The sequence below is a fragment of the Lynx rufus genome, unplaced genomic scaffold (assembly GCF_022079265.1).
Source record: "Lynx rufus isolate CCGP_SWC_20201006 ecotype Redwood Valley unplaced genomic scaffold, mLynRuf1.p SCAF_19, whole genome shotgun sequence".
Classification (NCBI taxonomy): Eukaryota; Metazoa; Chordata; class Mammalia; order Carnivora; family Felidae; genus Lynx; species Lynx rufus.
This window is the reverse complement of record NW_025814833.1, coordinates 30,386,273-30,408,563: the sequence shown is the minus strand read 5'-3', so window position 1 is coordinate 30,408,563 and position 22,291 is coordinate 30,386,273.

Here is a 22,291-nt window from a genome sequence, read left to right as displayed (position 1 = left end):
ACTGTGACACTTAATCTCCAAATGACCTTAGGCCAATTTCGCTAGCTTCTAGATGCCTCAGTTTCCTTGTCTACAAAATGGGGACGATGAAAATTTATTCAAAAGATTGTCTTCAGAATTAAATATAATAATGCATGTAAAGAGCTTAACAGATGGAGAGGAAGCCTCATCTGTACCTGATATAAACAATTTAGATGATGAGCCTTGGATCTTTCAGTTGATGAGATTTAAATGAGATTTTGGATTTGAGCTGATGAGACGATCAGATTTAGATTTAGATGGTGTGACTTTGGACTTTGAGCTGATGCTATAATGGGATGAGATTCTTGGGAACACTGTGAATGTATTTCACACTTACAAGGGATGAGTCATTGGAGGCCAGAGGACAGGTTGTGGTCGGCAGAATTCTAAAACGGCCTCCAATACTCCCATCCCCCTTGGTGTATAATCCCTTCTCTTGACTGTGGGCAGAATCTGTGAATGTGATGCCTATCACACCTGTGATTACACGATGTGATACATGTATTACATGTATGGTAAAGATGAAGGGGCTTTACAGATGTAATTAAGATCCCTAACCGATTTGACTTTGAGTTAATCAAATGGACACTATTCTAGGTGGATCTGACATAATAAGAGGAGCCTTTTAAAGGAGAGTGTAGAGATCAGAGACAGAAGTCTCTCTCCTGCTGGCCTTGAAAAAGCAGGCTGCAAGGGGATGAATTCTCCCCCAAACCACATCTAGGCTTGAAAGAGAACGCCAAGCCTCCGGTGAGACTGCAGCCCCAGTGACACCTTGAGTGTAGACTGAGACTGAGCAAAGGACCCAGTGAAGCCACTAAGTTTGCAGTGATTTGTTACACATCATAGGTGCTTAATGAATGACAGTTCCCTTGTACTGCTTGCCTGGATCTCTGAGTGCCTGGTACTTATAACTTCTGTCTTCCATTACATGGATTTCTTCCTCTTGCGTCCCACGCTTGCCATCAGACCTGATCTCCCACGACTTTCCTTAAGTGTTCCCGGTTTCCACATACCCAACCCTGCCCTGTCTGAGCTCTGCCTGGAGGTCACAGCGTTCCCCTGGCTCCTCTGTCCCTGTAGCCACAGCTACTCAAGGGGCTGGTGCTGCTTATCCTTGAAAGATTCTTCTCTACATTCCTTTGCTCTTACTTTGGTTGGCAACCTTTGGTGAGGCCTCAGAGTCCCTTTGGCTGTTCTAGCCAGATGTCCTCCACTCAGGGAGTTTCAGCTGCCATTGTTGACGGTTTCTTAATGGGCTTGTCATGGAGGCATGACAGCTCCTGAGGGTGCTGTCCTATCACTTCAATGCTTAGTCCCTGGTGCCTCACAGTAATTAGTTAATCTTCCCAAAGCTCCTCGTGCTTTTGTGCCAGGCGGGCACGGGAGCACTCCTCCCGATCTCAGGCCTGTGGGCCAAATCTAGGGCGCAGCTGTGGGTGTGCTGGGCCACAGTCGCCCCCTTCACATCTTCAGGGGCGTGCATGGCCTTGGACCTAAGCCGAGGGTTGGATCTTTTCCTCCGAAGCAGGAAGCACCCAGACGACGGAGAGTGCCATCTCCTCGGCTGGCCTCACGGCTCCCCAAGCAAGCTTATCACTGCACATGAGGAAACTGAGGCTCACTGGGGTTGATGGACTTGCTCGAGTGGCAGAGCCAGGTCAGTCGGACAGCAAGGCCCATGTCCTTGACTGTTTATCATATTGTTTTAACCTGCCGTCCGGGGTTACGGAAAACTTTGGCTCAGGAATCTGGAGACTTCGTTTCGGGTGCTGACAGTGCCGTTCATTTAATACGTACGCGTGGCAAGTCCTGTTTCTGCCTCTGGGAATCTCAATTTTCCCATCAATAAAATGGGGGAAAGAAAGAGGACTGTTCCGTGAGATGACCTTTTCAGTTCTGCTCTTCCTAGACCCTATGAAATATACATCAGGGCCTGGAGTTTACCCAACCATATTGGAATACCATGCTTTGTCACCGTAACTGCTCAGGGATCCAAGGCCACTACCAATTTTAATTGATAGGCTATGCTAATGAGACAATGAAAATTGATGGTTGATGTCAGGTTGTGATGGATCATTTCTTGTCCAATCGATACATATTTGCTTAATGCCTGTTCTGTCCAAAGCAATGGATTACGTGCTGGGGGGAATTCAGAGAAGGAGGGAGAAATAATCGAGGATGTGGGAACCAACTGCTTATCTGTATTCTAAGACAGCAATGCCTAAGAAACATAGGATACATAATAAGGCAATCAGCTGGGGTAGTTGTCAGTGTCTTAGCTTGAGATACCAGAGATCTAGATTCCAGACTCAGCAGTGAGTTACCAACTCACTGTGTCACCATTGCAGGACACGTCTCCTCCACTGGGTCTCACTTTGCTGAACAGGGAGAAGGTTGGGCTCGAGCCTATCTGAGGGAATTCTCAGTGTTGACATTACGATATTCTAGAAGATGAGATCATTTTTAGTGGAGATGAATGAAAGGGGGTATTCGGTATTGGATTCCCAGAATCGTTCCCGGGAAGAAGGGTGGACGGGACAAGGGGAGCTAAACTGGGTCTTAATAGATGGAAAGTGGTAGGGAATCGTAAGAAAAAGTGGAATAATCGCATTTCGGGTCAGCTAAACCACATGAGCAGAGGGCTAGCGGATGGACTTTGAGGGCTGGTAAGATATCCCTACCCAACAAGAAATCCAAAGTGCTGAACTGCAGCTCACAAGCAAGGTCTGGCCTGGAGCTGTGGGGGGAGGGGGGGTATTAAATCTAAAGGCAGAAAGGGACTGCTTTACTCCTGCTCAGGCTTTCAGTTCTTCCCTCTCTCTACTGACTTTTTTATCCTTTGCTCGCAAGCATCTCCATTTTCAAGGTAACGTTTTCCTTGACCCCTCCTCCCATGTCCTTCCTCCTTCACCTAGATACTACTCTTCGGCATCTCCATGTGTCACGCACTCCTCTTTCCTCTGCATTATGGACTTCAGATCTAAGCAGCTTCTAGAAGCAAAATCACGGAGATCCTCCGTGCTCTCACATCACCAAGTTCGATGTGATGTTTCTCGGTCGCTTCATCCTTAACCTCTGTATCGTTTTGGTGCTGTTGATTCCCTACTCTTTGTTTAAACATCCTGTTCCCTTGTATCTTGATTTCTTCTACTCTTCTCAAGACTACTTCAGAGAATGTGCAAATGGTGAATGAGAAAGAGCGGTGGTAATGAGGGCGTATAACCATCCGAACAAATTGCAGATCTAAATAAACTGCGATAGAAGAAAGATCCCTATTTTTAATATATTCATAATAGTAGCCTGGGAAAGTGTGGCAGGGAGCTTTGTGCTTGGCTGCCCCTCGCAATATACAGACACACCATTCATGGACACAATCAACTCTTTTCTTTGTTTTACCCCTAATAAATTGTAAGTGACTCCTTAGCCTTCTTCTGTCTTTCAACGTGGCCGGCATAAGACTTGAAATCACAGGAAAGAAACCTGAATTGTCTCTCAGGGGAGAACAGGTTCCTTCAGAAACGTTTACGCTGATCTTTTAAGAAGTTTGTATTATTTACTGAGCGTACCGTTCTCTTCCACAGCTTCTTTTTGTCTGTTTTGTGAGAAGATATGCTAAAGCAAAGAGTCATCAGGGGCCAATTTTCTCATAACCAAAGAAACAAGGGCCTGGAGGTAAAGGGCTATAACCCTGGGCAAATCAGAGACGTCTGTTCTCCTGAGAAGACGAGGTGACTACAGGTGCAGATACAAATTTGGAAGAATAAGGGCAGGAAGTTGAGAGTATCATGTCTCCGAAAGCCTTTATGTGCTCGGGAAAGGAAAAGGCAATGTCACGTGTTAAGACATACGGAGGCAGGCATGGGGCTTCTGGTCCAATACGGTAGGCTGGGCATCTGGAAATCCCACGGAAATTATTGTAAAGCCATCGATATTCCAATAAGTATGAATGTCCAACAACAAGAGGACTAGCAGAGGGACCACCGCTGGATGAGAAATTTCTAGAAAGGTCATGGCTATTGGGGTGAGACAGAGGAAAATACAGCTTAAAATTTGTGTGGAGGTGGCTGTGGCTTAGGAGGAAACTGAGCTGCCTGCCAGGACCACAGTAAGGCTCTGAACTGGGAGAGGCCAGGGGACCCCTGCCTCATGCACTCTGTTCACTTTCCAAAGGCAAAGCCAGCCAGCTGATAGGCCACACATCCCAGATGCCTAGAGGTCCAGGCAGCTTTCCTATTGCTTAATTCTTCAATATGGATGGAAAACCAAAGATTACTGGCGCACAACAACATGAATGACAAAAACCAAGATAAGCGGATCAAAACCAAAAAGGCCAGCAAACTGATCGTTCAGGAGATAAAATCTTACGGTGTTCTATTGAATAGAAATGGTCAGACAACAAAGAGAGCATTCTGCAAAAGGAAATGGTCATGAAACTACTGTGTTTTAACAGAAGGATCAGAAGATCAAGTCGACACAATTTCCAACAAAGTTGAATGTGAAACAACAAAGATGATCATAACGGTATTTAATGGAACACTTAATCGCAACACCTTTACATACGTCAACTCACATAATCCTCATAACAACTGTATGAGGCGCTTAACTACCAGCACCCACTTCTAGAGATGAAGAAACCGAAATGTGGAGAGACCCCAGGTCACCTAGCTACAAAGCAGTGCGAAGAGGATTTGAATCCAGACAGTCTGGCCCCATGCCAGCCTTCTATTGCTGCTGTAGCAAACTCAACAGTGCTCATGCTTTATCTGACCTGGGTCTTTGCTTAGTTAGGGTTCAGCCTAAGTTTCCCTCGAGCCCACAGGGCCTCGATGGCCTGCCACTCTGAATAACCTTCATGCCAAAGTGGCCCATCTTGGGCCCTCCTTCCCTCAGCCTCCACAGTTACATGGGTGCATATGCACTTAAAATAAGAACCTATTATTGTAATTGAACGATAGCGCGATAAAGTTGATTTTTTAAAAACTCACACCAGCAGGTCCAACTGATAAGAATTCCAGAATGAGAGAGCAGAGAAAAATGGAAGGAAGTTATCCTTGAACAAAAGTAGACAACAGTTTCCCGAGTCTTCATATGAAAAGGGCCCAGCTGGTGCTCAAAAAAATATATAATATATATATGTATAGGTATATGTAAATGTATATGTATGTATATATGTGTGTGTGTGTATATATGTATATATATATATATATATAGTGACTTGCTTTCTCTCTTGCACACACATACATTACTGAAAAGTTTCAGAACAGCAAGGATAAAGTGAAAATTCCAAAGACTCCCAGAGATACAGGATTGATCAACTATAAAGGAATAAGAATCAGGCTGCCATCAGATTTCTGATAAACAACGTTGGAAACTAGAATACAATAAAGAAATACATATAAAGCTATAAGAAAACCTAGAATTTTATCTCACTGCCACTATTAGTCAAACCTCATAGTACAATAGATTTTTTCAGACATGTAAGGACTCAGAAAGTTCATCTTTGTAACTCCCTTTTTTTTATGAGAGAGAGAGACAGAGAGAGAGCACGAACGTGGGGAAGGGCAGAGGGAGAGAGAGAGAATTTTGAGCAGACTCCACACTCAGCATGGAGCCCGACATGGGGCTCAATCCCACAACCTTGGGATCATGACCTGAGCAGAAATCAAGAGTCGTGTGGATGTTCAACTGATTGAGCCACCCAGGTGCCCTGTAACTCCTTTTTAAAAGGCATTTCCTGGGGCACCTGGGTGGCCCAGTCGGTTAAGCATCCGACCTCAGCTCATGTCATGATCTCACGGTTCGTGAGTTCGAGCCCTGCATTGGGCTCTGTGATGACAGCTCAGAGCCTGGAGCCTGCTTCCTATTCAATGTATCCCTCTCTTTCTTCCCCTCCCTCACTCGTGCTCACTCTCTCTCTCTTTCAAAAATAAATAAACATTTATAGCAGCACTATCAACAATAACCAAAGTATGGAAAGAGCCCAAATGTCCATCAATGGATGAATGGATAAAGAAGATGTGGTATGTATATATATACACAATGGAGTATTACTAGGCAATCAAAAAGAATGAAATCTTGCCATTTGCAAACTACATGGATGGAACTGGAGGGTATTATGCTAAGCGAAATTAGTCCGTCAGAGAAAGACAAATATCATATGACTTCACACGTATGAGGACTTTAAGGTACAAAACAGATGAACACAAGGGAAGGGAAGCAAAAATAATATAAAAACAGGGAGGGGGACAAAACAGAAGAGACTCTTAAATATGGAGAACATACAGAGGGTTACTGGACGGGGTTTTGGGGGGGGGATGGGCTAAAGAGCTAAGGGGCATTAAGGAATCTACTCCTGAAATCATTGTTGCACTAGATGCTAGCTAACTTGGATGTAAATAAAAAATAAATAAATAAGTGAAAAAAATTATTATGCAGTTTTAAAAAGCTGTAAATAAATAAATAAACAATTAAAAATAAAAAAAAATAAAAAGCATCTCCTGGGGGCATCTGGGTGGCTCAGTTTGTTAAGCCTCCAACTCTTGGTTTCAGCTGGGGTCATGATCCCAGGGTCATGGGATCGAGCCCCGAGGCAGACACCGTACTGAGCACAGAGCCTGCTTAGGATTATCTCTCTCTCTCTCTCTCTCTCTCTGCCCCTCCCCTCCTCTGTCTCTCTCTAAAATACAAAAAATAGGGGCGCCTGGGTGGCGCAGTCGGTTAAGCGTCCGACTTCAGCCAGGTCACGATCTCGCGGTCCGTGAGTTCGAGCCCCGTGTCAGACTCTGGGCTGATGGCTCAGAGCCTGGAGCCTGCTTCTGATTCTGTGTCTCCCTCTCTCTCTGCCCCTCCCCCGTTCATGCTCTGTCTCTCTCTGTCCCAAAAATAAATAAACGTTGAAAAAAAATTTTTAAAAAATAAAAAAATAAAATACAAAAAATAAATAAAAGGAATTTCCTGCGGATGCAATCCAGCAAAATAAGGGAATGAATTATAAAGAAGATGTTAGATGCACCCTAGAACAGTGTTGTAGAAGAGGAAATTACTTGGATTGTAGGCCTGGAACATGATGAAGTTTGAGTTAGAGCAGGTGGATGGAATGTACTCCAGAGATTCCCTCCACACACACACACACACACACACACACACACACACACAAAAGGTCTCCATAGATAAAATCATGAGTGAAAATTCAAAAGGACTGCTAAGGGGACTGAAGCAGTCCAGCCCCTATGGACTCTCAAAATTGATTGGCCGTGGTTCCTTTTGAGTCCCATGCTGAGGAAATGTTAGTGGTAATGGAATCAAAATTGAGCAGGAGAGAGACCAGGGACAAAACAAGGAAGAGGTCCAGAACAAAGCAGGGGAGAGGAGAAGGCCAGAGAATCTCAGAAAGCCAGCCATTGTGAACCCTATGCCCAACGATATAGAATTAATTTCCCTTAAAAACGGACAACCAGGGGCGCCTGGGTGGCTCAGTTGGTTAAGTGTCAGATTTCAACTGAGGTCATGATCTCACAGTTGGTGGATTTGAGCCCCGCGTCGGGCTCTGTGCTGACAGCTCAGAGCCTGGAGCCTGCTTCGGATCCCCTGTCTCCCTCTCTCTCTGCCCCTGCCCCAGTCGTGCTCTGTCTCTGTCTCTCTCTCAAAAGTAAATAAGCATTAAACAATTTTTAAAAAAATGGACAACCAAAGTTTCTCCAGGCCAAATCTCACACAAAGTCATTATAAGGGAAAAGAAAATAAGAGGCATAACATTCGATAGACATTGAAACCCTGCCAGGAAGACCTGGCCACAAAACATAAACATCACAACTTAGGGTTTCAAATGCACAACAGTATATTAAGAAAACGATACAGTAAATGAAAGAACAACATATATCAGAATTTAAAATGCCCAGAAGGAGGTAACAGAACTCACCAAAGAATTATAAATAAAAAAGAATCCTTGGAAAAAAGGGTAAGTAGAATGAAGGAGCGAAAAAACACAAGGGTGCCTTTTAAAATAGAAGGTAAAACGATGCTTTTTAATAATAGAAAAAAACGGAGGTAAAATGGGTCTGAGAGAAAAGATGTTGATCATAGACAAAGGATATTGAACAGAATACTGAAAACCACAATTGAAAAGTCTTCCTTGAATACAAAAATTCTTTGAAACTGCATATTGAAAGTGTGCACGGCACACTGTAGAATACTGACCCCACCACGCCAACAACACCAAGGCACATTCTAATAAAACTAATGGATGTTAAAGAAAAGGCAAAATCATTCGGACATCTAGAAAAACAGAGAGTTTTATTTATAAATGAATGAGGTTTAGCCAACTGAAATAACTAAAGAGACATCAGCTGGACTAGTGTGTAAGGAAAATAATAAAAGTAATTAATAAACGTTAAAGTGTATTTTAAGACTTAAAAAGAAATCAGGGCGCTTGGATGGCTTAGTCGGTTGAGTGTCCAACTTCGGCTCAGGTCATGATATCGAGGTTTGTGGGTTCGAGCCCCGCGTCGGGCTCTGCGCCGACAGCTCGGAGCCCGGAGCCTGCTTCGGGCTCTGTGTCTCCCTCTCTCTCTCTCTGCCCCTCCCCTGCTCATGCTCTGACTCTCTCGCGCGCGCTGGCTCTCTCTCTCTCTCTCTCAAAAATAAACATTAACAATTTTTCAAAAATTAAAAATAAAACTGAAAAGGAAATCAATCTATAGAAAAAGCACGGAAAACTTAAACATGATTACCCAACCAAGCACACACCTTATCAACCTTGGCAACAGAGAAGCAAAAGAACAAGCGGACGCGAGCTGGAGGATGGTAAGGGGTAGGACGAAGGAAGGGTACTAAGAAGTCCAGGGACTGTGGTCATGGCCAATGGATCCACAAATGGAATAGGTTAATTCCGCTACTTGAAGTTACAGAGGTGATCCGTGACGCCTGCCTTTCACTCTGGAAGTCGAAAGGGCTCCTGGAGACCCCTCCTTCCTACCCTTGTTCCCAATCCAGGAGGCCCGCACGTGACCTAAATGGAAACAACTGCGCGCTAAATCCGAGCATTTTCAATGTTAAGCCGAGCGATGCAAGGGCAGGATGTGCATGGCTGGGGCTCATCCGTGCAAACGGCAGCCCTCTAAGCTCCAGCTGCTCCTGCCCCGGTTCCTTTCACTTAACCAGCCTGGTCTCCAGCCTCCCGTTGCAATACCTTGCCAATAAAAGTAAAGCCCTTTGTTGCTGTTCTTTAAGCTGCCATGATACTGTGATTTATAAGAAATATAAAATCAGGGCGCCTGGGTGGCTCAGTCGGTTGAGCGTCCGACTTGGGCTCAGGTCATGATCTCTTGGCCGTGAGTTTGAGCTCCGCGTGGGGCTCTGTGCTGACAGCTCGGAGCCTGGAGCCTGCTTCGGATTCCGTGTCTCCCTCTCTCTCTGCCCCTCCCTCCTCCTCCTCTCTCTGTCTCAAAACTAAATATTAAAAATATATATATATATATATATATATATGGTCAGGTGCACAAAATATATTTCTTATATATATTTGTTCTTTGTCCATGGTTCCTGACTCACAGCTCCCCAGACCCTTGGAATATCCTGAGCAGTCCCACCCCCTGATTTCTGTCTGGAGGTGGAATCAATTACCAATGCATGTGTCTCATCAGCCTGTTCCTGAGATACATACTTTTATACACAACCAGTGATCTTAGTAAAGAAAATGTTTCTCTGAATTCCGTGAGCCACTCTAGCAAATTAATCGAACCTAAGGTGGGGGTGGTGGGAATCTCCAATCTCTAGCCAGTTAGTCAGAAGCATGGCGATAACCTGGACTAGTGACTGACGTCTGAAGTTGGGGACAGGCTCGTAGGACTGAACCTTTCGTCTGTGGAATCTGGTGCTATCTCTGGGCAGATAGTGTCCGAATTGAGTTCAATTGTAGGACACCCAGCTGGTATCCAAAACCTGCTTGTGGGTGTCATGAAATCCCCTCCCCACATTGGGATTGGTTGTAGAACCCCTTGCAATTACGGGGAGGTTTCGGTATTGGTGGCAGTGATGGGGGTAGGGGTGAAGACAATAAAAGAACGCCAATCCAGCAGATTCCAGAATTCCTCCTGGTTCCCCTCTGGATTACTCAACAGAGACCGAGAGAAGTAATAGACATACCAACTTAATACACGAACCCAAGGAAGCTGAATGGGGGACAGATGATGACAGGAAATGTTTTGGGGCTTTCTGCATAGAGGGTGCTGAGCGTTAGGTCACTCCTATGGTAGGAAACGAGACAGGCTAAGAGTTCTCCCTCTTTCCTAAGTTACTTCCTGTCAGCCTAGTGACAGGCCTGAAATCCCAACAGACCTATGCTTTGGGGCCCCGCCAATCGCTGGCCCAGGCCATTCGGCCGACCTGTCGGAGCACACTGATGACAAGAAGATGCTAATTACTGGAGATTTGTTTTCATAGGGAACGTGAAACTTTCTCATTATCGGAGGATTCGCATTAGTTGAATTATACAGATTCTCAATGATGACAGCACACGTTCATTTGACTGGCTTGTGCAAATACCACGTAGATGTCTTTTCCTCCTAATTGGCAGCAAAACAGAGACCAGAATGAGGCAGTAAAAACCTGAAGGAAGGTTAGGAGGAGTTCTGGAATTTCCTGGTTACGTCATGGGGATAAAGAAGTAGAGAGCAAGCCCAGGTGAAAAGAGAGGTATTAACCCTCAGAAGGAATGTTCTGTCAGCTATCAGTTGTCAGATCCCTTGTATGTGTGTGATCTCATTTGATTCTTCTAACCCTATGGGGGGGGGTGAGAATTATGACTCCCAGTGTCAAAATGAGGAAATTAAGATTCATAGAGCCGAAGTCACACCCCAAGGTCAACGGCAGGTCAGTGGCATGCCCAACTCTAAAGCCAATGCTATTTCCACTATTCCTGAACATCCTGTGAGTGGGTCTCCCATTATGGACTTTAAGCCCCAAGGCTGATTTTCATCCCCGTCCCTGGTCTGCAGAGCAAAGGAAATGCTGAGTGAGGCTGTGTTTTTCATACTCATTTTAATCTCAAATGTTTGACAGGTATTAGATGCTGTGGAGGATAAAAGGCCATGGCAGGGCCTTTGAAAAATGTGGTTGTATTATCTACTTAGTCGGAGCCTCTCTGAACATCAGAATTGCATTTCATTGAATATGGTAGGGGAGAGAAAGCAAGTGCCGACTTTCTCTCTAAATTGTTCTCGGGCCTTTAATATTCAGAGAAGATTGTTTGTTCTTGGGTTAGGCTAGGGAAGACGGATGGCCGGCTGTTACTGCTCCCTCTGGCTGCCTTGCTTCCTGGCTGAATATAGTGTCTGTCTGTCTTCTTTTTTTCTCCAAAGCATTAGGCTTTGTATAAGAGAAAATGCAGTCATCTTTCCCCAGTCACGGGGTTATGTTCCTGAGAGAGGGAGTGAATTCAGAATCTACAAAGAGACAAAGTCAAGGAAATCTCAGGGGAGCTACAGGGTTCTCTCCCCTCTCCCGATTTTGAGGGCAGGTATGATGGCCCAGTAGACTGTGAGCCTCATTAGGGCTGGGTCTGTCTGTCTCTCTCTCTCTCTCTCTCTCTCACTCTCTCTCTCTATATATATAATACGTGAATTTACTCACGATCCTGTGCCCAGCACTTAGCACAGGGCCTGGCACACGGTTGGCATTGAAAAGCGTTTGTTCCACGGATGAAAGAATTTCCTGTCGTCTTGTGAGATATACGAGGTTATGAGCTTGTTGAAGGCAGAGACGGTGTCTTATTTGTCTTTGGATTTCCTTCCACAGCCTGGCACAGCATAGGTTATTAGTAAATGTTGGATGAAAAAACCTTTTGCCAGAGAAATCTAAGGCCAGCCCACTCATTCCTCAGCTCTCTCCCTGTTCTTCTGGACTTCTCTTTGCTGTCCAGCGTCCTGAAATGCCCTTTTCCTTTCGTAGTTTCCTAAGCGGCCCAACTGAACCCAGGGTATCCAGCACCTTCACGAGAAATGAGAGTTTTCCAAACTAGGAGCTTTTTCATCACCGGAGGAAAACTGATTTTGCCAGAGGCCCGTCTTTGCTATGCAGAGTAGGCTTTCGGAGTGGAGAAATGCATCCCATAGCTCGATTTGTATTGCCTGCCGCTGTATTGTATTGTATTCTCTGTATTCTCCTTCAAAGGGTGTTCGGGCTTGGGCTGGATGTGGCTGCAGCCTGGGGCCACTAGTAACAATTGTATCACTGTAACATTTCTAAGCCACTGGTAACATTTTGCTCTGTGCAAATGAGGGCTTCAAACAGGGATCTTTGAATCAGCCTGGGGAGGGGAGATGCTTGGGTTAACTCTGCTGCTCTGTTTTGTCTGTTAGACGTGCATGAGAATGTTGAAGTCTCGAAGAAGTTTTTAAAGAATAAAATAGAATAAACTACGTGACTGTATTAGTCAAAGTTCGCCAGAGAAAAAGAACCAATTGGATGAGCATATATAAAGACACAGATTTGTTATAAGGAACTGGCTCGTGCAGTTACGGAGACGGGTAAGTCAAAGTCCAGAGTGTGGGCTGGCCGGCTGGGGACCTGGGAATGCCAATGGCGCAGAGGAAGTCCACGAGCTGTCAGCTAGAGAATTCTCTCTTATGGGGAGTGTCCATCTTTTGGTTCTACTGAGGACTTCAGCTAGTTGGGTGAGGTCCACCCTCGTTAGGAAGGGAATCCCGCTTTACTGAGATTCCACCAACTTAAATGTTAATTTCATCCAAAACACCCTCCCCCAGACACCCAGAATAGTTGGCCAAATACCTGGCACCCTGGGGCCCTGTCAACTTGAAATATAAAATTAATCATGGCGACAGAGCTCAACAAATGAAAGAGCAACCAAAAAGCTTATCTATTTAATGAGAACATGCTTTAGGCGTATGATTCCAGTATTCCTGTTTTAACGTGCAAACGATTGAGATTTTCATGCTAAAAGAGGACTTCTAATACCTAGAGCCGAAAGCATGCTGACCTTGTCTTGTGTCTAAAAAGGACATTAGCCCTTCGGGGCACCTGGGTGGCTCAGTTGGTTAAGCGTACACATGTTTAATTCCCAGCTTTCTCGAAGGTTCAGGTGGGGTTGCCAGCTTCGGTACAGCAAAGAGCAGTAGTGGTAGGATTGGTTTTCCAGAGCCGGTAGGACGAATTCAGTACAAGAAAGACTTCTGGAAAAATCACTCCCTTTTTATCTCCTTACGGGAATAGGATGGCAGAAACCCAAGAACGTTTGCATTAGACGAATACTGCCTTCCTGTCTGTAGCACCCAATGCTTTAAAAAGAAGGAAATGAATAAATACATACTCTTTTCTTTCCCCAACACTTCTTGGATGACAGAGACCGTGCTGAGCACTTTCTGTGGATTGTTCACTTAATCGCCACACCCCTAGGAGGTAGGTTCCTGCTACACAGAGGATATTTCTTCTTTTACGTTTTGATATGTGGGGCCCATAGAGATGAGCCACTTGCTCAAAGTCGTACACGACTAGTAAGCAGTAGAAGCTGGATATGAACTCAGGCCGGTCGGACTGCATGATCTCCCCGGAGGAGACCTTGGCCCAGATTCTCCTGCCGCCAGGTCGCACCTGGTCCCCCTGCTCGGTGCCCCCACAACCCCTCCGGGCCCTTCTCGGGCACAGCATCTGTTGAACAACACTGTAAGTTTTCGTCTATACCTCTGGCTGTTCAGTTCACCAGCGACTCTGCGGAATTCTTTATAAATGCTTGTTGAATAGATAAATGGATCCAGGCAAATTATAAGCTGCGGTGGCGTATTTCTGCACTGGACCTGCGTGTGATTCTGATTGACGGTGCACACTTTTAGCTCCAAATTGCACACTAGCTATAAAGATCTCCCACTGAATGCCTGCTCATTTCTTGCCTGCAGTTTACTGCTCTCTGCCATGACAAGTCCCTTTCCCATCCCAAAGATCCTTCTTATTAGCGAAAAGTTTCCTTGAACCAGGCTGACCCCGTTTTCCTTTTCTCAGCCTGGTCTCCCTCTATCTTTCCCTCTTGTAATTCTTATTTGTCCCCTGGAACTCATTGAAACAATCAGTCCCCATGCCGGGTGTTAGCCATTTATGTTTGGTATGCTGGCTTGATCCGGGTTTGCTCTGAAAAACATTCCATATTGATTTTAAAATGGAGGGCCGGTGTTCGCCGCATTTATCAACTCTGTCGGGCACAAACATGCTTTCTTCCTGTCAGGGCAGATTAATAACCAGCAAGCTTTCCAACAGGTGTAAAATGGGCCCTACCTCACTGACGACGCATTGTCTTCTGGCTTTTGTTCTGACTTATTTTGGGTTTTTTTTTACTCTCAATAAGTTAATTACCTGTGATTAAATCTTCGCATCCAACCACTGCATGATGGACACGCGTATTCTTTGGCATTTTCTCGGTGCAGAAACTGGTGTCCCCGGTGAAGGATCTGTAAACACTACTTTACCGCTGGGGTTTCTCTCTTTGGGGGAGGGCAGCAGAAGGGAAACCACTGTTAATTTCCCTGAGATGTCACAGGAGAGGTAGGTCGGAAATTTGACATTTGACATTTGATGTATAACCCCCTCCAACTGAAATTTCATGACTTTGCGTAAAATAAGCTCAGAAAGACGGCTCTCCCCAGGAGAGGGGGCATATCCTAAATTGGGACCCTCGGCTATGTTTGGTGATTAACTTCTTCTCCTCCATTCTCTTGAGAGGACCTGCAATCCCTGAGACTCCCTGAAGAAATCCCGGCCAACAGGCTTTGCATGATTTAGGAGGGTGATTACCGATGGCCTGTCGGCCTGAAGGTCATCTAGAATGCCAGGTAATAAATCTCCAGAGCTCTTCCTGTGATGAATAAAAGCAGCCTTCTTGACACTTTCTTTCCAGGCTCTTTTCTCCACCCCTCTTTTCCCCCATCAAACTAAAGGTGAATGCCACGTCTTAGCCTTTTGGCTTTGAGCATCGACGGAGGCCTCCAACTTTGTGTGAAGAAGGACATCCCTGGCCCAACTGCCGAGGTCCATCCCCCTTGTTTCTTCAACTACACAGTGGCGGGGGGGGGGGGGCGGTGGTGAGAAAGATCTTTTGGGACCCTCGTACCTGACTTTGTTCTCTTGCTCGGCTGTAGTCAGCACAGGCCATGAATACTACTCTCAGGAAATGGATCTTGGTTGTGTTGGTCCCGTCGGCTTGTCAACCCATCGGGTTGACAGCGACAGAGAGCCTCAGTGTCCAGAGGTGAGGTGGACCTCTCATCACAACCCCAGTGGGTTGAATTCGAGGTGATGGGTTCCTACAAGCCCTCGCCAAACTGCAGAGATGTGAGCTGCTCCAGCGTCCTTAAGAAATTGGGAAAGAGCTGTGCTTGGTATTTTGGGAAGCAGCCCCACCCCGTTCCCTGGTGCATTATGGGGGCACTCCGTTCTACTTCGGGGGAGGGGGAAAGAGCACTCAGGGATAGTGTGTGCGCTGGGGTCGGGGGAGCTCCACGGCCCTCACCTGACTTTCAGTATGGGAGCCCTTATCGCAGTCTGGAACCACCTTTGGTGTTAGCAGAGGCCCCCGAGCCAGCACCCTTGGGCTAACCTACGGCCAACTGGTGTCCTCTCGAAAGAACATAGGGCTTTTTACTTCTCAGAACGGCAATTTGGCTCCGGCGGGAGAAAGGCATCAGATTACTTTCTAGGATAGGGACACGATTAATGAAAATAATAAGCCGGTTTAATTATATTCTCATCTACCAGTTACCGCCTTTTCAAAGGGCTCTGCGGCAAAGCTGTTGACCAGAGTAGCTATTTACTCTCAGGCCGTTTCCTAGCAGTTATGTCATAGTGGCTTTATTCTTCATTCGTTTTCCCAGAACAGCAGAGCTGAAAGGGACAGATATTAAGGCCAATTTTCTTATTTTACAGCTGGGAAAACCGACAAACCTGTTGAATGGAAAGATCTTGCTTACGGTCATATGGCTAGTTCGCAACAAAGGTACGACTAGAAGAGAGGTCTTCAGATCCCGGTCTAGTGCTCTTTCCGTACTTGACCCCCTCATGAAGGTTGCCTTTGTACAGAACCCCCAATGTAAATTCTATTCCTAAAGTTTCTAGACTAGAACGTGCCACCAAAGCTCCCCTGCCCTGCACATCCACGAATACATGCCAAATACCGTGCTATGGCCAAACAGTTTCAACAAACAAAATCCCAAAGTCCTGTCCCTAAGGAGACCACCGAGAAGCAATTCCAGACAGAGGCACTTTTCTCTAGTAATGTGCTCATTTTTTCACCTTGCCACCTGATACAATGTTTGGGGATGTGGCTCCATTCTGCCTGGACTTAATTGCCATAATGGCGGCAATCTCAACATTTCAAGGAGTCGCAGATGAGGTAGGGCTTTGTAGATGAAAGGTAGACCCTACCCCCGCATCTGTGAGCTGAGCTACCAAGCTGAAATTAGGTGAAATATCCCCGAGTAGATTTTCCCTTTTATCCCTTTAGAAACCTCTAGACACTGCTTGCTGTGCACATATCTGGCTTAACCCTCTCTGTGTCAGACTGCAGACCGTTCTCAGATTCTCCTTCCTCTCCAAAAAGACCCAAGTTCTTTCTCAGGATGTGGCACAGACAGACATCCTGGGACAGAAACGAAGCTAGAAGCAGAAAGATCGGTACGACAGTCAGCTCCTTTGGCCTGCTCCATACCTCACCAGGCTCTCAACCCCGGTACTTGGCTCCAACTCCTGAGGCCCCTCTTAGTGAATATCACTGTCCACTTGGTTGCCCGAGTCAGAGGGCGGAAGGTCATCCTTGATTCTGGCCTCCAACCCGTCACAAAATGCGGTGGGATCTCTCTCCTTAATGTCTCCTACACTTCCCTCTTTCTCCGAGCCACCATCTGGTGTATAACAATCTGTTGCATCAGGCCATTTATTCATTTGCCCCCTCCAGTGGCCATGAGCTCAGAAAACTTCCCAAGCTTTCCTTCTTCCCGTCCTTTACCCGTTCGTCCTCGTCAGTCCAGCCCTTTGGGCCACTTTTGTGCTACCCTACCCGTTTCCTTCACATCCTACGCTCTGAGCTGGAGTTCTGGGCTGTGTTTCTTTCTCACCGATCTTCTACTCTGATCCAAGGGAGGAAGGAGAGAGACTGTGTCTGCTCCATGGGGTCTGGGAGGTGAAGGGGCTGAGGCTGTCTTTGTCATTGTACTCCCAGCGCCTAGCACACAGTAGCATCTCAATAAATGTTTCCTGAGCAAAGGCTGAGATCCACAGTAGACCCTATGGGTGTATGCATCGTGGTGACTGAATTCTTAATTCATAGAAAGTGGGTGGGAAAAAGTCTTAGACGACAACAGATTAAATCTCTCCATCTTACCAGTGAGAAGACACAGGTCAAAAGTGACCAGGTAGCATAGCTAAGATCATGCAGCAAGTTCATGGCCCGAGCCTCGACTCAAGTCCGGCTTCACGGTCCCACTGTTCTTTCCCCGACGCCCAATCTCCCACCTCAGGCTTAAACCCAAACAAGAGTTCCCTATAAAGATTTATGAAAATCAGGCCTCTTGGGGCACCTGGGTGGCTCAGGTGGGTAAGCGTCCAGCTCCTGCTTTTGCCTCAGGTCACGATCTCACAGTTTGTGGGTTTGAGCCCCACATCGAGCTCAGCGCTGTCAGTGTGGAGCCTGTTTGGAATTCATTCTCTCTCTCTCTCTTTCTCTCGCTCCAAGTCAATAAATAAACTTTAAAAAATAAGCTTTTAAAAAAAAAGAAAGCCAGGCCTCTTAGTCCAAGCTCAGATTGTATGTTTTGATGCGTTTTTAAAAAGCACTGACATGAAACTTGTCGCAGAGCTTCCCTTCCACATTCCCCTATACAGCTAATTTTTTTTCTTTTTTGCAACAAAATCAAGCTTTTCAAGGGCTCTGTATTTTTTAATACACAGAAATGAAGCCTATCAAAGCCAGATGCGCTAGATAACTATAGACAAATACCTCACTTGCTCTAGAGTCAGAGAATTCTGTTTGGTGCTGATTTAATAGATTGGGGGGGGAAATCAGCCAGGAAATTCAATAACGAGCACCTGCTCTTTGCAATAAACTTGCCGGGAAACAAGCAGAAGAAGCAAAGGAATTAATTTAGATGTAAGTGACATGATAACCGCCTGTCTGCCGGGAAGGCTTGAAGCTGCTCCAGCGTCACGCACAGCCCTTTGTCCTCTCCTGCCCGCGTCTCTAGGTCATGAACCCGGTGTTCTGTTTCAGGCAGCAATGGAGCTTGGTACAAGATCCCTTCACCGCTCTTAGTGTGGTCTTTTTCGTTTATTCTCCGGACAATCCCACAGCGCGTGCAGAGAAGGAGTGTCACGCCAAAGCGGTGAAGCGATTGTGAGGCGTCGCTGGGTTTGTCGGGGGCAGAGGCAGGGACAAAAAGCTTCCGACACAGACTCCAGTCCTCTTCTGTGACTGCCATCTCACCGCTGAAGGAGACACCCTGCAAGACAATTTCTTCCCGGTTCTTTTTCGCCCAACTTATGGGCCGATATGTTCCAGGGGAAGCAACGAAAGGGCATCACTTTAGTTCGGTGTTGGCAATATGGAGCCCTACACGGAATAATGAGATCGGTGTGTCCATTTCTTTCTTCTGGTTCATGATAGTGATGCCAATAAATAAATAAATAAATAAATAAATAAAATGTGGACCCTGCGATGACATTTCCCAGGAAAGATCTGGACACCAAAGTGTTAGAAATGGGAATAGATTTCCACAGGCAGCAAAGTCCTAGTCATTTTACGCTACATCCCGGGGGTTGGCAAGTTACGGCCTACAGTCCAAACGTGGCCACTAGGTATTTTTTAAATAAAGTTTTATTGGCACCCAGCCACAGCCATTCGTTTCCGGATGTTCTATGGCCACTTTCACACGCCAACAGCACGACTGAGTTTCTGTGGCAGAGATGGCTGCCAAAGCCTAGCTTATTCACCTTCTGGTCCTTTCCAAAAAGAAGCTTACCGACCCCTGTGTTAAGAGAAATCAAACGCTAACCCCACTCATGACGAGAGGTTCCTTTTGTCAGGCTCGGGAAGTTCTGTACAGGACAGAAATCACTGGGGCTTGGAAGAGATTCCACCTTGCTGAAGACCCCCGAGCAGGTTTGTGGGACGGGGTAGTGGGCCTGGGATGGGCGTGAACATTTTTTCTTGCCATTCTTTATGAAATCAGTCTTAAGCCCTCATTTCCGCTGTGAGAAGATCTATTCTAGTGACTTCCAACTATTTAACATTTCCTGGCACGATTCTCTTCGTTACTGGTGATATAACATCAGCCCAGCGCCAGAGGGTTAAAGGGCAATGAAATCAAGAGCCTGCACCAGAGACTTCGGAGATGAGGGGTGTGCCTGCCCCTCAAGTGCCCTGTTTCTAACTTGTTCTATCAAGCAGGGCCGCCAACATATGATGTGTGAGGGATCTAGCCCCCTGGCATTTTCTGAAGATCATGCACGTACAAAGATCTGGGCGAATTCAGAGCAGTATTGGCCTTGAAGGGGCTACGGTCTGTGAAGTCTCTGCAGACATTTTTGTAGGGATCCCTAAGTGGCAGTTCCCATGCACTATGGTCCATTTCATGGCCCTGGACATCAGTGTTAGCAAGGTAGAAACGGGAACCTCACTTCCCTCTCCTAGGAAACAACCTGCTTCCTACAGAAAGCCTTGACGGGGTCTGGCCGAAAGGAAGCTACATTTTCGGAATGCCAGATGGAGTTGTGGGTGAAGGCAGAAGGGTCGAGGATAAACTATCAGCAAGCCTCCCCGCCAGGAGCTATAAGGTGTTGGCTCTCCCGCGGCCTCCTCGTTGCCTACTCGTACTCCATTCATTTTCTAGCGCTGCCATCACAAAACACAACAACCTGGGCGCTTAACCCACGGAAATGTATTCATGCATGGGCAGGGGTGGTACCTTCCGAGGTCTGCAAGGGAGAACTCTATTCCCCGGCTCTCTCCCAGTCTGTGGCAGTTTCCTGGCTAGGGCTCCAACCTGCCTTCACCTTCCCACGACATTCGCCCTCTGTGTGCGTCTACGTCCAAATCCCCCCTTTTGATAAGGATACCAGTCACATTGGATTTAGGTCCCACCTTGGCGCAGTGTGACCTCACCACAGTCATTTTATCTGCAGAAACTCTATTTGTACATAAGGTAACATCCTGGGGTTCGGACTTCGACGTACGAATGGGGGAGCACGATTCAACCCCAAACACCCACCTACCAATTCTCGGCCACCCGTCCTTCACTCCCACCTCTTTAGGGTTCTACGTCTCTGCCTCTAATTCTGGGCATGTCCCAATACCGGTAGAGGTTGTCATAGGACTGAAGCCAGAGGGTGTAAGGTATATAGTCATCCTTCATTGGAACTCTGTTACTTCTTGGGTACGTGAACCTGGAAAAGTTACCTAATGTCTCAAGGCTTCAGTTGTTGCATTGGGGAACTGGGAAGAGTAACATTCTTGACTTCGTGCGATGGTTGGTGGGGACCACATTACATAGCCTGACCCGTAATAGCAAGGCTCAATGAACAGTAACTATCATAATTATCTGTAACAGCTCACTACGGCTCCAGCGCTGGGAACGGCCTTGGCCTCGGAAGACAACAGGAGAAAGCTGAAGGGAGCAGGTCTGGGAAAAGTTCTTTCCTTTGTCCAAAAGAATATTCACCGAGCTAGGTAGTCTTGTAGGGCTCGGAGACTCAATGTAGACAACAAAGTTCCCGCTATCAAGGAGCCGACAATCCAGTGGGAGAGACAGACACGATACGAAACAAGGAAATCCATGCGATCAAATCGGAGAGTGGCAAACGCCATGAAGAAAAATAACATGGGGCCAGGGGGTACGTAGTGAAAATGGCTGGCTAGGAAACAGTCCTGAGAGGGAACAGGAAGTTGCTGAGCAGCACAGGGAAGTGACTCAGTGACATTTATCCTCATCAATTGACTTAGATGTGAATATTGATTCCAGTTCACCCTTTTTTTTTCCTGCTGAGTTCTTACGTCTCTTCAAATCAGCACCATCCTACTGAACGCTTCCTTCTGCCCTCCCCAGTGTTCCTGATGATTATGTCTCTGATGCTAGTCCCTTCCTCTGGGCTGTTGGCTCCTGAGAGGCCGGGTTCCTATCTCACACTTCTTTTGTAACGGTCTCACTTTTCGCACAGGGCTGAAACAGGTAGTCTCTCCGGCATACTTGTGTATTAAATGATTTACGGAGAAAAACAAAGTTCCTCTGTTTTTATGGGAGGCAGTGGCGAGAGCAGAACTTCTAAATTTACCAGACCTCTCTTCAGAGCAAAAAGGGCACATTCTGATTTATATAATAACACTAGCCATCAGGTACTCTGCACTTACCACGTCAGGTGTTGTTCTAAATGCATTTTCTGTACCTGAACCCATTTCATTCCTGCTGCTACCCTTGCGGTGAGTAATGTTATCCCCATTTTACCGATGAGGACAATGAGGCCCAGACACTTGAAGTAATCTTCCCAAGGTCTTGCTACCTAACGCCTGAGCTCGACTGAGGTGTTGGGATCTGTCTACAATGTAGCTGATAAGACCAAATGGCCTGAGAGTAGGTGTAGCAAAGTGGCCGAGGGATTGACTTTGGGGTCCAATCGACCTGGGATCAAATCCCCTCTCTGCAATTTCAGAGATGTGCCACCTTGAGCGAGTAACTTTCCTTGTCCAAATCTCAGCATCATCATCCATAGAATTAAGAATAAAAGTAGCACCCAGCTAATATAACAATCAAATAAAGTAGGTGGTCTCTCCGCGTCCCCACCGTTGATCCGGAGCTTGTTTCTGATCAAGCTGGGGTGGAGAGGAGAGGCATGGGAAATTATTTTCTAGGTTCCCGTAGGGCCCACCAAAATGTATAAGGCAGGGCACAAATACACCTCGTTAGTGTTTCTTACAAGCAGAGGGAGAGCAGCCCATGTGTCAATTAGCATACGATTACTGGGCCACATTTTTAGTCCTCTCTGCCCTCTGCTTCTCACAGCAAGGAGAGGGGACCAAAGCCCACGGTATACGACTAAAGGGTCTGAAGCAAAAGACCATTCCCAGATACGGCTTCTCTCTGCGTGGTCTCTCAAAAGGCTTTGCAGCCTTCTACCATGCTGGCCTCTTGGACCCCAGCCCGCACACAGATGGCCGGCGATCTAAGGGGCCTCTCCGGGAAACTGTGGCAGCCAGTCAGCAGCATTTGTTGAAAGATAACTTGCT